We start from the raw sequence: 14,341 nt of genomic DNA, 5'->3' as shown, positions 1-14,341 counted from the left end.
TGGGGCCCACGATTCAAGTTGTTACCAATGCTAGGGTGAATTAGAGTGATTGAGATACAAAAAAAAAAGAAAAAAAAAAGTGGTAGTTACCAAAAAGTTGAATAAAAAAGAAAAAAAAATTGAGACCAGACCATTTGACCAAAAGGAATAAATTCAATAAAGTCGACCATTGGTACCCTTGTATATGCCAGTTGTGTTGACCTAGAGTTAGGTTATCGGCCACTGGTTCCCTTGTATATGCCAGTGTGTTGATATTAGTCAGACTAGTATCTCAATCTATTAGGATAGTTTCATTTTTGCGGAGGCCTTCAGACAGATATGGGAAACGCCGTTCACTTAGTAAACATCAAAACCATCTATGTTTTTCTCTATTACCATCTTCTTGATCTATCCATGTGATTAGTTTTGACTCCGGATATTGATGTCCATAGTGCGACTATCTGAGTAGAGCTCTGTCAATTTATATGAATTTTAGTATGCTTGAGTGCAAACTCGTGTACAACAATTGGAATTTCGCATCAGGGTACTTCCTCCTGTAGTCAATAAGTATGCCAACCAAGGAGATTCTTTAGTGCTTTCCAAGGTTCTGTGTAGATAGCTAGGGTCTGGAGTATTAAGGTTTTGTGGGTATATCTCTAGTAAGCCCTCCCGAGACTATAACTCGGCCACTAGGTACACTTACGGGTTTAAAGGCTTATTGCATACACTAAATGCAATCGACGATGCCTGCGTCAGTGAGTTAGGATTTTATTTTATTTTTGCTCGAGGACTAGCAAATAATAGGTTTGGGGGTATTTGATAGACACATTTTTGTGTCTAATTTGTCTCGATTCTATATATTGATAGTGCTCATTTTTGTACTTATTATGGTATTTTATGTGTGTGTAGGTATTTTTGGCCAATAAACATTTTTGGAAAAATCAGCTCGAAAAGTTGCACGAGACACCCCGGAGGACACTTGCTATTCGGGCCCTTCAAACGAATAAGGGGCGACCAATTACTAAGGGGCATCCATTTTAGGGCAGTTGCTAAAGGGAGGCCAGCACAGGATAGGGGGAGGTCACTTTCTTCTCAAAATTCGAATATTTTTTGGCGGAAAAATAGCCAGTGAGCAACCAAATTTTCGTTTGGATTTCAAAGATGTTTGAGTGAGATTCAATCGCTGAATTTTGTTGGGCTAGACGTGATTCAACTAAACAAGCCTGGTATGTGCGCTGGAATCAATCGAATTGGGCTGGATAATCCAAAATAAGGAAACAGAGTTTGAGTTTTTCACGGGTCTCTGTTTGGGTTGATTTTTGGTAATTCAGGGAGACTAAACGCGTGAAATTGTTTCCTAAGGTAGTATTCTATCTAAGGAAGAGTTTAAGACAATCGGGAAAGCTCAGAATTGGCTAGGGAAGTCGGCAGAAGAGATTATTGCCGTGACTTGCACGTAAAGAAAAAGCGAGAATTAATCGTTATCACTAGTGGAAAATGAGTGTTTTGTAAACCCACATCATAGACCCTCGTTGACCGTAGCTGGACCGTTGACCAAACATAGCGGTCTCTGATATAATAAAAAAATAAAAAAAATCCGGGAGCTTAATAAACAGTCTCTGAATAAAAAACTTTATTTACCATCTTATCCCCATAGAACCACCGATTCGGCGACCTCTGATCATAGTCTGCGGATTGAAAATTAAATTGATCTAATGGTTGAAATTAAGATATCCCATATCTCTATTAAAACCTATCCATATCCATTATTTTATCTTCTCCACTCACACCATATAACCCATCTCCTGTCTCTCCGCTCCCTTCGACCTTCACCGCACCACTTTCATCACTATTCACCACCACAGACAACAGAATCTTCATCCACCACTTTCATCACCACAATACCACTTTCATCTTCATCTTCTCCAATGATTTAATTCGTTTCCTCAAAATCAACGAAACCCATAAGAACCCTAAAATACAATCTCCACTGATTTAATTCGTTTACTCAAAATCAACGAAACCCACAAGAACCCTAAAATACAAATCTGTATCGTTTTTCACTTCACAAATTGAAAGTTACTGTAGAAATCAAAGCTTCATCCTAATCCATATCTCAAAATCAAAACCCATGTGTCAGAAGATATCAAGAGGAAACTCTGTAACACTAGATCTAGTTATTTTACTCCTGAGGGTAATATCAAACTTGTTCTCATTTCATAAATTGACGAACTTTTAGTATTGTAAATGATTTAATTTCTTTTGATGTTCTATCGTTTTTGCAGCTAGGTGTTTCTTTTTTATATTTTTCCTTACAAGAGAACTAATCCAGGGGTAGAAGATCTCTTCTCCTAGTGTAAGAATCAAAACCCCTAACTCTAATTCTGAATATAAGTTTAATTTTATTTCGATCTTTAACCCTAGCTAACAATTCCTTTATTTTTTTGGTTGAGTAATTTTAGAACTTCGCAAAAGGAGGATTTAACCTCATCATAGAATGGTATAAATTTCATGATTCCATATTGGTATTACTAGTTAGATGATTGCTTATGATTTGCTCTAATATTTGATGGATGTCCTGTTTTTTTTTTTTGGTTACAGGGTATCCTAAACCAGCAGAATAGATTATCCAAAGCCATATTCAAGTCTCCTAATTGTCATCATGTTATAATGACACCCTCAGAAAATCAAGGTTTGTGTGTTTTGATCCGATTTCTCTTTGTCAATAGATTTCGGTTATTCAATTTTATGAAACTGTGGAAGTGTATGTTGGAGAAGTTCACTTACTGTGATTATTGTTTAACCAAATAAATTTCTGATTTGGGCAGAGACATATATTTTGGGATCTGTTACAAGGGATTTTCTTAGATCCAAAATATTAATTCCTATAGTTGGGTTTTGTTTGCAGCTTAAGGCTAGAGGGGAGTAGCTGCAGTTTTGCAAACTTGCACAATTTTTTTAGCATAACATCGTGATTTTATTGTTGCACCCTTTGTTAATGTCACAAGGAATGTTAATTTTTCGAACATTATCTCTTTTTATGGATGTGCAATGTGATACCATTCTACCAATTGATACTTACATAAGTCAAATTCCACGGAGAAAGTTTAATAAGTAGATTTATGCAGCATGATAGGTTTAACAAGTAGATAGGTAACAATGAGAACGTGTGATGCTAAAATGAGAAATGCAATTTTCGAGTGCTTGTTGTCACTAAGGAGCTCAAGGTGCTTGCAGAAATGATTGTTAGAACCTTAGTTCCTTTATCTCAAAGTTTGTAGAATTTGTTGTTAACAAAGTCCTTTCCTTTATTGTTTTATTTGATGAATAGCTCAATTATTTCAGGTTCGTAAATTCCAAATTCAAGCATTAACCCTTGTTGATACTGGATTAAGTTAGCTACTGGTTGGAGGCCATGTGCGTTTTAGGAGGAAATAAATTCTTTTTATTTTTCTCTTTTTGGCATGAGGTAAGAGCATGGACTTAACCCCACTAGTAAGAAATTTAGCTAGGTCATATTAGGTTATATTGTGTAGTTATGTTTAACATACCGCTTTCTCTACGAGCGTATTCGTAGTTTGTTACACATTAATTAATACTGGATCTTCCAATGTTTATGTATAGTGACTCTAACTCTCTACTGATTCTCGATGCAGGCACGGTGGGGGCATGAGTACATCTAAAGCCGATCTAGAGAGTGACAGTACTGTAGTGTGTAGCTTTCTAGGTACGTATACTTTACTTCTTTCATAACGATGAACTCAACAATTTTCAGTGGTATTCTGATCCTTGGGTCAGGTTTCTTGTTTTGTAATTGATGAATCTCCAAATTACAAGTGTTTATAGTTACACCTACTGCATACATTACTCTTATTTGTATATTACCTTGAGTTGATGTAGTCTCCTTGGAAAAGTTCCGCGACAATGTCTTATGAGATATGTTCATATTGTTGTTTTGAGTTTCCTTTCCAGGGATATGATATTTATGAAATTACAGGATTGTATCTTTGGATTCCATGAGTTTAACATTAATCTATGTGTACTAATTTTGGGGTGGTAACAGGCAAGAGGGTTAAAGAAGCATTTGAAAGAGGCTCAATGCGCTCAAGCATTAGATGCTTGTCTAGATTGGTGGTACCTTTGTAAGAATCAGTAGTCCCTTTCTGTGTATTGATATGTTCAATTTTGATGTTTATTTGGATTTTGGTTGTAATGGAATATTTTTATCTTCGTAGGCTCCATTCAGTTTGTCTCAGTTCCCTGTTTTCGGTTCTGTCCTGTTTTAGAGTCCTACAGTAAAAGAAGGTTTGTTCTTCATCAGTATTTGATGTTTTATCTCTGCATTTATGGTATTATTGATTTCATGTTGAATAAGCACTAAGATAATCCGTCGCTTAACCAGGTTGCATTCATCAGAAGTTCTGCATCTGGTTCTAAGGTGATGGCCTCTGCATCTCAATTGGTTAAGTTATGTTATAGCTTTACCTTGGAATTATTTTAAGTTTTTTTATATTTTTTGAGCCTTCTCATTTGGTATGTGACTGTGTAGCATCCTGTCTCTATGGAACTTGGTGGTAAAATTCCAATTGTAGGTTTTTGAAGTTACAGATCTTGATAAAGGTTAGTTTCAATCGCCTAGAAGCCTTTTTCGTATCGAATTTCCCTTACTGTAAAGAAGTATACACAGTAATTTTATTGTGTATCTTAACTTTCAATAAGTCCTTTGTCAATTCTTAATTGTTTCATCCAAACCTTGAAAGTATCGGTACTTATAGGTATGGGCGTTCATAAATTTGTGTTGTGTTTGTAACAGCTGCCGAGATGACTATTTTTTGTTGCTTTTGGACAAATGGCCAAATCTATAGTGCAACACCTCCCCTTCTACTGCATGTAAGTTTCAGAAATGGACGCATTTGTTTCTCCTTGACCTTTATCTCTTGTGCGAAATTTGGATTTATTTTCCCTGAAACCATCTACATTTAGTTTGTCTTGCCAATCAATCCAAAAATAGCAATAACTGACCCATCTCTTTATGCATCACTAATGAAGTTTCTGTGCTTAGGGCCTGCAGTGGTGTACTAAGATTCGTCATGGAAAGTGGTAACAAGGGTTGTTAGGTTGTTTCCTTAACTGTAGAGTAAGTTGTTCATCTTTGCAGCTTGTAATATTCATGACTGTTACGTATCCTTAAAAGATTCTGAATTGTTGTGTTTTGATATGTAGGCTCTCTTGATATCCTGGTTACTTTGGAGCTTACACCTTAGTGAGAGGCATGATAGTCTCAAAGCATCTTTTATATGTTTCTTTTGGTTTGGCATGAGCTCTGCAGTTTTAACATTTCAATTCTTGCCTATCACACGTTGTCGGAACATTGTCTATTGGTTTATCAATTAGTTTAGCATGTTATTGTTTGAACTTACTAGCAAGCTTGGACATATATTGTTCTGAACTCAAAATTTCCTCCTTTTTTGTGTAATTTTAAACCCAATGGATAAAATGAATGAATGTTAAAATTCTCAGTTTGATTATAAATTTCAGTCAAATTTGAAGTTGTATTTGAATTTCAGTTAGTTTGAAGTTGCATTTGAATTTCAGTTTGACTTTAATTTGACTTGACTTTAGTTTGACTTCAATGTCAGTCAGATTAATTCAGATCAGGCATTTCAGCTGATCTGAATCTGTATTTTTTTTATATTATAATTCAAATCTACGACCCACGCGTACGAGTCAACATCTAGTTACCGTAAGAAACGGTCTCTGTTCAGAGACCCACGCGTAAGGGGTCGTGCAATTAAAAAACTCTTTATCAACGACCCATTCAGAGAACCCTAGAACAGGTCGTTTAACTCTTATATATGACCTGTTCTGAGGGTCGCCGAATGTCTGTTTTCCACTAGTGTATTTTTGGGTTTCTGAGTAGTATAAAAGGTGTGTTTAAGTCCCAGGGAAGGTAACGAAGTTATTGGAGCAGTCGCATAGGAGTTTGTAACCCTACAGAGGCAAATTGTTCAAGTTGCAGGAAACCCGTATTTCTGCTGCTGCTGCTGAAGAACAAGGGTTGCAAATAAGAACAACGTCTCAAAGTTGTAACGCTGCTATAATAACTTCTTTGTAACAGTCAGTCATTCGTTTTGTGACGCCACTACATCGTTGCAAACATTCAGAGTTATAGTTTTTCATCTTTTAATCAACTTTTGAACCATAAACAAATATTTTGAGCAAGTGATTAATATGAGGAGCTAAACCCCATTTCTGAGGCGATAGAGGAAACTATTTTTCCAACAAGAAATTGTATATTCTATTTTATTTATTTATTTGCAATTATTTTATGATTATTTGCCTTGGTTGAAAATTGTTTGAATGATCCTTGTTAAGCAATTGTGATTTCTTTTGATAGAACATACTTGGACCTAGGTTTTTGATGTTCTATGCTTTGGATTTACACTTGTTATTTTGAGAATATACTAGTTGCAATAAGTTAGAATCAACTTGAACGAGAAAATTGCATAAATATAAATATTGGGATTAAATCACTTTCAACTTGGAAAATAGTGAAATCTTAGCCTCAGTGTTCTTTTAATATTGATATCATCTTTGATTGAGTTTGTGACAATTTTTAGTTTGTTTTCTATTTTAGTTTTAGAATTTAAGTTTATTTTTCATCCTTCGCAAGTCTGAGAATCGAACCACTTTTACCATTATCTCAAAACTACATCATGTATACATGTGAACAGCGTGCATAAAATGCACCTTCCCCAAATGCAAGCTATTAAAATCCCATATCGCCAAGTTCAAAGTCATCGTCTTTTACAGTGGTGTAAACTGCATCACTATCAGCTTCCTCCTCCTCTTGTCTTTGGATGATAGCTATTACTTCTTCATGGTTGATGGTTTCTGGTGGAACATCAGTCCTATCCCAACTAATTTGTGGTGGGTAAAGGTAAACACTATCAGAGAATTTGATTATTTGTCCCTTCCCTGTGGTGTAGACGTGATAGTATAATTGCATGTGAAGAATGACTTTTTAGAAGTCTTAATGAGTTTTATAGTTTCAATTTAAGATTGAAGTGGGGTGTAACAGTAACACTCTTTATGGAAACTCACCTATCTTAATGAGGAAGTGGGGCCGCTTCCTATGAGAATATGAGATTTTATTCTCTAAAGCATTCTGAGAACATGATATGTCCAGGGTCAAATTGGACAAAACGACACGAGCTTGGCAGCAACCTTGGAGATATCATCTGTGGTCATTATCGCGAATTACGTCAAACGGTTAGCAGTTTAAGACATAGTTCACTGTCTCTAGCATGTAATTCCGGTAATATCTTACTAATCAAAGGTTCAAGACCTCATGACACCTATGCCTAAAATGGTATTTCCTTCGCTTTTTATGTGATTTTCGTTTGGATGGTTTTGGTATTACTGGAACATAGGACCTAAGGGTCACTAAGGGTTCACTAGTTCATGCTTTTTCACTTTGGTGGAAGGAATTTTTAGTCTCACTTGTGAGGAACTAACGATGAAAGCTCTCTATACTATATGATTTTTGCAATCCATAGTATGACCCTGGGGTCAAAACACTGTTGTGTGAGGGAGATGACTTTGGAATGGCTAGTATGATTTCAACCTGCACGATCTGTCTGTCTTTTCAGTCAGTTCGGGTCATGATATTGGGTTGTTGATTTACCAAGATCTATCTGTGTTTTATTGAGTTTTCATTCATGTGGGGTATTGTTGGAAACAATATTTATAAATTATTATTTTAAGGTTTTTTAACTAAATAAAATTAATTTTTTTTGTTTTGTTTGTGAATGAAACTTATTAGTCCCACATTGTGGAGTCCAATTTTTAGTAGTTTTAAGAGATTATATAAACCTTTTAGTCCCACATCGGGGAGTTTTTCTTCTTAAGTTGTATTTGTCAATTATATAACAAATTACTACTTTTTTAAACTCTATGAGAAAGAGGATTCTCCAATTTTTAAAGAGAAACCCCCAAGGGAAAATATTTTGTAGTGATTTCTTTAACGTTCATGATTTTCCTTAACGGTTTTTTTGGGGTTGCCAAGCTCAAATTGACCATCTACTATGTATGCTAGTAGTAGGTGTTTTATCCTGGAGATATCCGTCCTATGAGGGCTATAGTATCACTCTTTAGTGTATCCAGGCGCTAATGTGTTAAGAACAACGTGTTGAACACGTGACCCACTCTGTTTTTCCAAAGTTTTCCTTGTTGCTATTGCAGATATCTGGGGAACTCGTCTGTTTCATCAAATCGATCACTTCCATTATAAAGGAGCTAAGTATCAATAACTTTTCCTTATTTGATTTTTTCATTGTTTTTGATTATAGCACCCAACAGTTTTAACATTCAAATTTAACTCAATGGTCACTAGACAGGAATATGTTGTGTCCCAACACGAATAATCTTCGCAATCAACGAATTTCAGTTCAATCAAATGTTCAACCATCAGTTAATTAAATCACTGTTCCCACAAACTTTTTTCAACTTTCAAGTAGTTACATCAGTTATAAATAATTTCTTGTTTGAAGTACCGGAGCTTGACAAAATGTTTTAATTGAACAAATGAGTGAACAGATTTGAAAACTTCACCTGGATGAGAATAATGTCCTCCATGCAAAAATATTTATACATTTTTTCGATCTTCCGTTGAAGTCTCCTTTTGGAAGTTAGAGACGAACTAATACTCCCCACTCTAGTATCCCTTCTCCAAAATCTTGAAACTCAGCCATTTAAAGTTTCCCTTACTCATATTTGGTCCCTAAGACCAGATCTGAGCAGGATAATCTTATGAAACGACAAGGTAGAGAAGATGAAGATTTCTTATTATTGAAAAACTTGGGTTACAAAACAGGTTTCCCTATAGGTAGAGATAAAGCAAATCTACATGTAATAAATATATTTCCTAACAAAGATAACTATATATACAATGAATACATATCTCCTAATACTCCCCCTCAAGTTGGAGCATGGAGATCACGAGTGCCCAACTTACGAAGAAGCATCTCAAACTGAGGACGTCCAAGAGCTTTGGTGAAGATATGTGCAAGCTGAGCAGTTGTTTGAACATGAGAAGGAATAATATCACCAGACTGAATTTCATCACGCACATAATAATAATCAATCTCAATATGTTTGGTGCGTTCATGAAAAACAGGATTAGCAGCAATATGAAGTGCGTATTGACTATCACAGTAAAGTCGCATAGGATGAGAGTGAAACACACCTATAGATTTCAATAATGCCTTTAGCCACGTGAGGTCACTACAATGTAAGCCATGGAACGGTACTCGTCCTCTTCAGAAGAACGAGATACTGTATGTTGCTTCTTTGTCTTCCAAGATATAGGTGAGCCTCCCAAAAAAATAAAGTAACCACTAAGTGAACGACGACTAAGAGAGCAAGAGGCCCAATCAGAGTCACAATAAGAAGTACGCTGAAGAGCACTATCTATATGCAAAACAATCCTTTGACCCGGATGGCCCTTCAGATAACGAAGAACTCGGAGAGCGGCTTCATACCCGAGGAGACTGCATAAATTGAGCCAATACATGTACCGAGTAACATAATTCAGGACGAGTAATAGTCAAATAAATTAAACGTCCAATAAGACGACGATACTGGGATGCATCAGAATAAAGTGGTCCATCATCTAAAGCCAAACTATGATTTTTATCCATGGGTGAATAAGCTGGTTTGGCTCCAAAAAGTTCAGTCTCCGACAAAATATCCAAAGTGCATTTTCGTTGAGATAAAAACAATTCATCAGCTCCACCAGACATTTCAATACTCAGAAAATACTTGAGACTTCCCAAATCTTTCATGTGAAAACAACGGCTTAAATATGCGTTAAAAGCACTAATAGCAACGAAATCATTCCCAGTAATAATTAAATCATCCACATACACCTGTACATTGATAGAATTCTCACCTCGTCGTAGAGTAAATAAAGAATAATCAGCATAAGACTGTATAAACCCAAAATCCTTAAGAGCACATGCGAGCTTAGCAAACCAATTACAAGGAGCTTGACGAAGACCATATAAATATTTATGGAGTCGACACACCTTACCGGCAGAATTAGTCGAATATCCCAGAGGAAGTTGCATATATACTTCTTCATCAAGATCCCCATGTAGAAAAGCATTGTGAACATCCATTTGATGTAACTCCCAATCACGAGCAACTGCGACAGCTAAAAATGTTCTAACCGAAACTATTTAGCTACGGGAGCAAAAGTTTCATGATAATCCACCCCTTCCACTTGTCTATTACCAAGGAAAACCAAGCGAGCCTTATATCGCTCGACGGTACCATCAGAATTATATTTAATTTTGTAAACCCATTTGCATCCAATAGCTTTCTTCCCTGGAGGAAAATCATTAATAGATGACATGCCATTCTTATCGGGAGCACCAATTTCCTTAGAAATAGCTACACGCCAACATGGAAAGCGAACAACTTCAGCATAACTGGTAGATTCTTTAAGAGTAGTAATCAGCGCCAAAAAACGAGTATGATTAGCAGAAAAATTTGCACACGACACATCATTATTTATGGGATAAGGCATACCTGAAGACGTTGACGAATGAGGAGTGGAGGAGCCCGGGTCTATTGTTTTAATAGTAATACATATATAATCCTTTAACCGAGTATTAGGAACACCAGACCGAACACTTATTCTATTTGACTGATCATAATTGTCATTGACAGGTTCTGGTAATATGTTTTCTGGTATATGAGTATCATCACGAAGTAAAACAGTATCAGGAGAAGGTTATGTGACTGTTCGACTTCCAGCAGGTGTTGTTCGACTCCCAGCAGGTGCTCTGACTGTTCGACTCCCAGTAGGTGTTGTGACTGTTGGACTCCCAGTAGGTGTTGTGACTGTTCGACTTCCATTAGGTGTTGGCTCCCTTGTCACGCCTGAAATAGTTTGAGAAATAGTATCAGAAGAGATAAAAGTCTCTGACATATTCTGAATAGATGTTGGCTCCTTTGACCCTTTCTGCGTATTCATGTCGGATGAGACAAAATCATATTTTCATCTATACATATCGGATGAGACAAAATCATCCAAACTCACCCAGACCCATTTGAGGTATTACTTCTCCCTGACACGGACTGTAAAACTTTTTCGGTCGCCAGTCTTTCATTCAAATCAATTTGGCCTTCTTCAACATTAGCTGAGTAAGGAAACTTGTTTTCAAAGAAAACAACATCCCGAGATATAAAAAATTGTTTTGTTTCCAAATTAAACAGCCTCCAACCTTTTTTGCAGATGGATAACCAACAACGATACATCTCCGAATTCGTGGATTAAACTTATTACGATCACGAGGCACAATACTTGCATAGCACAAACATCCAAATACCCGAATAAGATTATAAATAGGAGGTTTTTTTGTGTAACAATTCATATGGAGTTCTCCCACTAAGCAACAAAATTGGCGTGCGATTAATAATATAAGCAGCACTTAAGACACATTCACCCCAAAATCGAAGAGGTAAACTGGCTTGAAATCGTAAAGCACGTGCCACATTCAATATATGACGATGTTTGTGTTCAACTCGCCCATTTTGTTGTGGTGTATCCACACAAGAAGTTTGAAATTCTATACCCTATTTAGTAAAGAAAGGAATTAAAGGAAGAAATTCCGTACCATTATCAGTGCGCATACCATTATCACTGCGCACCTTCTTAACCTGTCTATTAAATTGTGTCTTAGTCATATCACAAAAATTCTGAAAATTTTGCACCACCTCAGTTTTATGTTCCACTAAATAAACCCAAACACAGCGAGAATAATCGTCGACAATGGTAAGAAAATAATGTGCACCACAATAAGATGGAGTACGATAAGGTCCCCATAGATCACAATGAACTAAATCGAACAAGCTATCAGCTTTATTCTCACTAATAGGAAAAGTAATCCGAGTTTGTTTAGCCTTAAAGCAAATATCACACGGTTCATTGAGAAATTTCTGACAATCAGCTTTATTCATACCCGGAAGTAAAGAAACAACCTTATTAGACGCATGACCTAAACATCTATGCCACAAACAATAGTCTTCTCCAATAGATACTCGGTTTTACGTAATGGGCGTTCCACTGTGGTAGATATAGACCCCATCTCGTTCCACACCCACTCCAATCACCATCATCGTAGTGCTGTCCTGTATCACACATAACTTATTAGTCAAAGTGATAATACATCTCAAATGTTTAATTAAACATGCTAAATAAATTAAATTGCAGTGGAGATCAGGAACGAATAAACTACTGAATAGTTTCATATCGTTTTCAAACACCAGGATCCCTTCGCATGGAGCATGAGAGTATGTGTCATTCGGAAGCTTTACGGAAGAAAAACTTATTTCATGAGTCTTAAACAAAAACTCTTTACTTCCTGTCATATGTCGTGGAACCCCTGTATCAAGTATCCATTCACCATAAATCTTCTCATTCGAATCATTATTCGATATATTCACAATTTGCACAATGGTTTCCCATTGGGTATTAGTAAGAATATCAGCAAGATCTAGTCGATCTTGTGACGATATAAATCCTCCACCGGAGTTAGTGGTTGTGATCGCTAAATTAGCTATAACAACCATGATATCAATCTTCAACACAAATTTCTAATTTTAAAATTAAAAAATTATGTTTTTTCCTGGCTCAGATGCCATGAAACGACAAGGTAGAGAATATGAAGATTTCTTATTATTGAAAAACTTGGTTTACAAAACAGGTTTCCCTTTGAAAAATAGGTAGCAGTCTACATGTAATAAATATCTTTCCTAACAAAGAAAATATATAACCGTATATACAATGAATACATATCTCTTAATATCTTAAAACTTGTTATTTTTCTATAGTATTTGATTTTGGGTTCCAATCTTAGATTCTAAAGTTCCAGCTTTAGATCTAGTTTATTTGGGTATCTTTGGGGGTCTTTCCATCCTTAATAGTGTTGCGCTTTACTTCTTCATCTTTTTTCCCTTCATTTTCAGCATCATAATCAGTCAAAGGTTTGAGTAAAAGTATGTAAAACTATCTTAACTCTTTCTAGAGCGGTTCCAATTGTGGTTGATAATTGTGCGGTTTGAAGATGGTGGTGCAGAGACGATGGTGGAGTATCAAAGTTGAAGCTTCATGGGTTCATCTTGCTGCTGTTATTTGGTACTGGTTTAATGGTGTTCTTGCTGGTCCAACCAATTTTTGTTCTTCTCCCGATAAATACTCTCTTGAAATCACTGATTCATCACCAATGGTACTTGTTTATTTGATGAAAACGGTAGTGGCGGATTTCTTGTTCGAGTTTTGGATGTGAAAGAAGATCTAACCATGGTAATTTTTTTCAAAGACGACGGCGGCATCAGCAAACATTGTTGTTAGGGAAACTCCTATGAGGAAGAAAATCATCCACATCTTGTGGACCAAAAACGCTACTATGGATGAATTTATCATCCATATGTTTGTGAACTCCATATGGTACTCCTCAAATGTATGAAGGTTTCTATAAAGTAGTTCATCCGGTAATAGGGTAACCGGATAACCCATCCGAACATTATGTGTTCGGATGATTTTTTTATTTGATTACTTTCTGACCGGATGCAACAAAATATTTTTCTGTCATCTGGCTACTCACCCACCGGGTTGGAGTTTTACATTTTCAAATATTGTGATTATATAATTCCTTGGATATTGCAACAGTTTCAGTATAAATTAGCAACATTAGTAAGCATTGCTAATTTTAGATATTTGAAATCATCTTCAATTCGTCTCCTCCGGTCATAGAATTTTTGAATCTTTTTTTCTACAGATCCAAATTTTAAGGGACCGGATGGATTAAAGGTTTGTTTTTCTCCCACAATGGATTTTAGCTCCACCAATTACTGAGGGTCCACATATATCTGGATACTCCTTGAGTTATGGATGTTTTTACCTTCATACCATAGGAGTTGCTCTTAGGGCGTCTACTCATTTTATGAATTGAGATTCAATTCAGGGTTACCTGGTTGAATTATGGTTTATGGGATTTGAACATTTTAAGTATATGGGCTTTTCACATTTGCAATGTGATTAGTACTTCTTAGGCCTACCAATTTTTTGGCAAAGGATTTCATAGTATTGTTCATACAACAATCGGGGTTTCTTAAATCGTAATGTACTTGGGGTTCTTAAAAGTAAAAACTACTACTACACCCAATTTTATGATTTTTTCCACTGAGAAACCCACGCCCAGAAAAAGTCAAGTTCGCACTCATTTCCTTGATTAGAATATCCCTCACACCCATATTTTCTAAAATTATTTCTTCATTCTTGCTCCGTTTTTTT

At 36.1% G+C, this 14,341-nt stretch overlaps 1 long non-coding RNA gene across 1 annotated transcript; it reads left to right on the top strand.

Annotated features, from left to right (window-relative positions):
• The first annotated feature begins 4,483 nt into the window (after window positions 1–4,483).
• Window positions 4,484–5,129, top strand: LOC113362213. Its single transcript, XR_003365626.1, has 3 exons — window positions 4,484–4,599; window positions 4,793–4,869; window positions 5,042–5,129. It is a non-coding gene; the product is annotated as an uncharacterized LOC113362213 (long non-coding RNA).
• Window positions 5,130–14,341: the final 9,212 nt, after the last annotated feature.

The sequence above is a fragment of the Papaver somniferum genome, chromosome 3 (genome assembly GCF_003573695.1).
Source record: "Papaver somniferum cultivar HN1 chromosome 3, ASM357369v1, whole genome shotgun sequence".
Taxonomy (NCBI): domain Eukaryota; kingdom Viridiplantae; phylum Streptophyta; class Magnoliopsida; order Ranunculales; family Papaveraceae; genus Papaver; species Papaver somniferum.
This window is presented reverse-complemented; position numbering and strand designations above follow the sequence as displayed.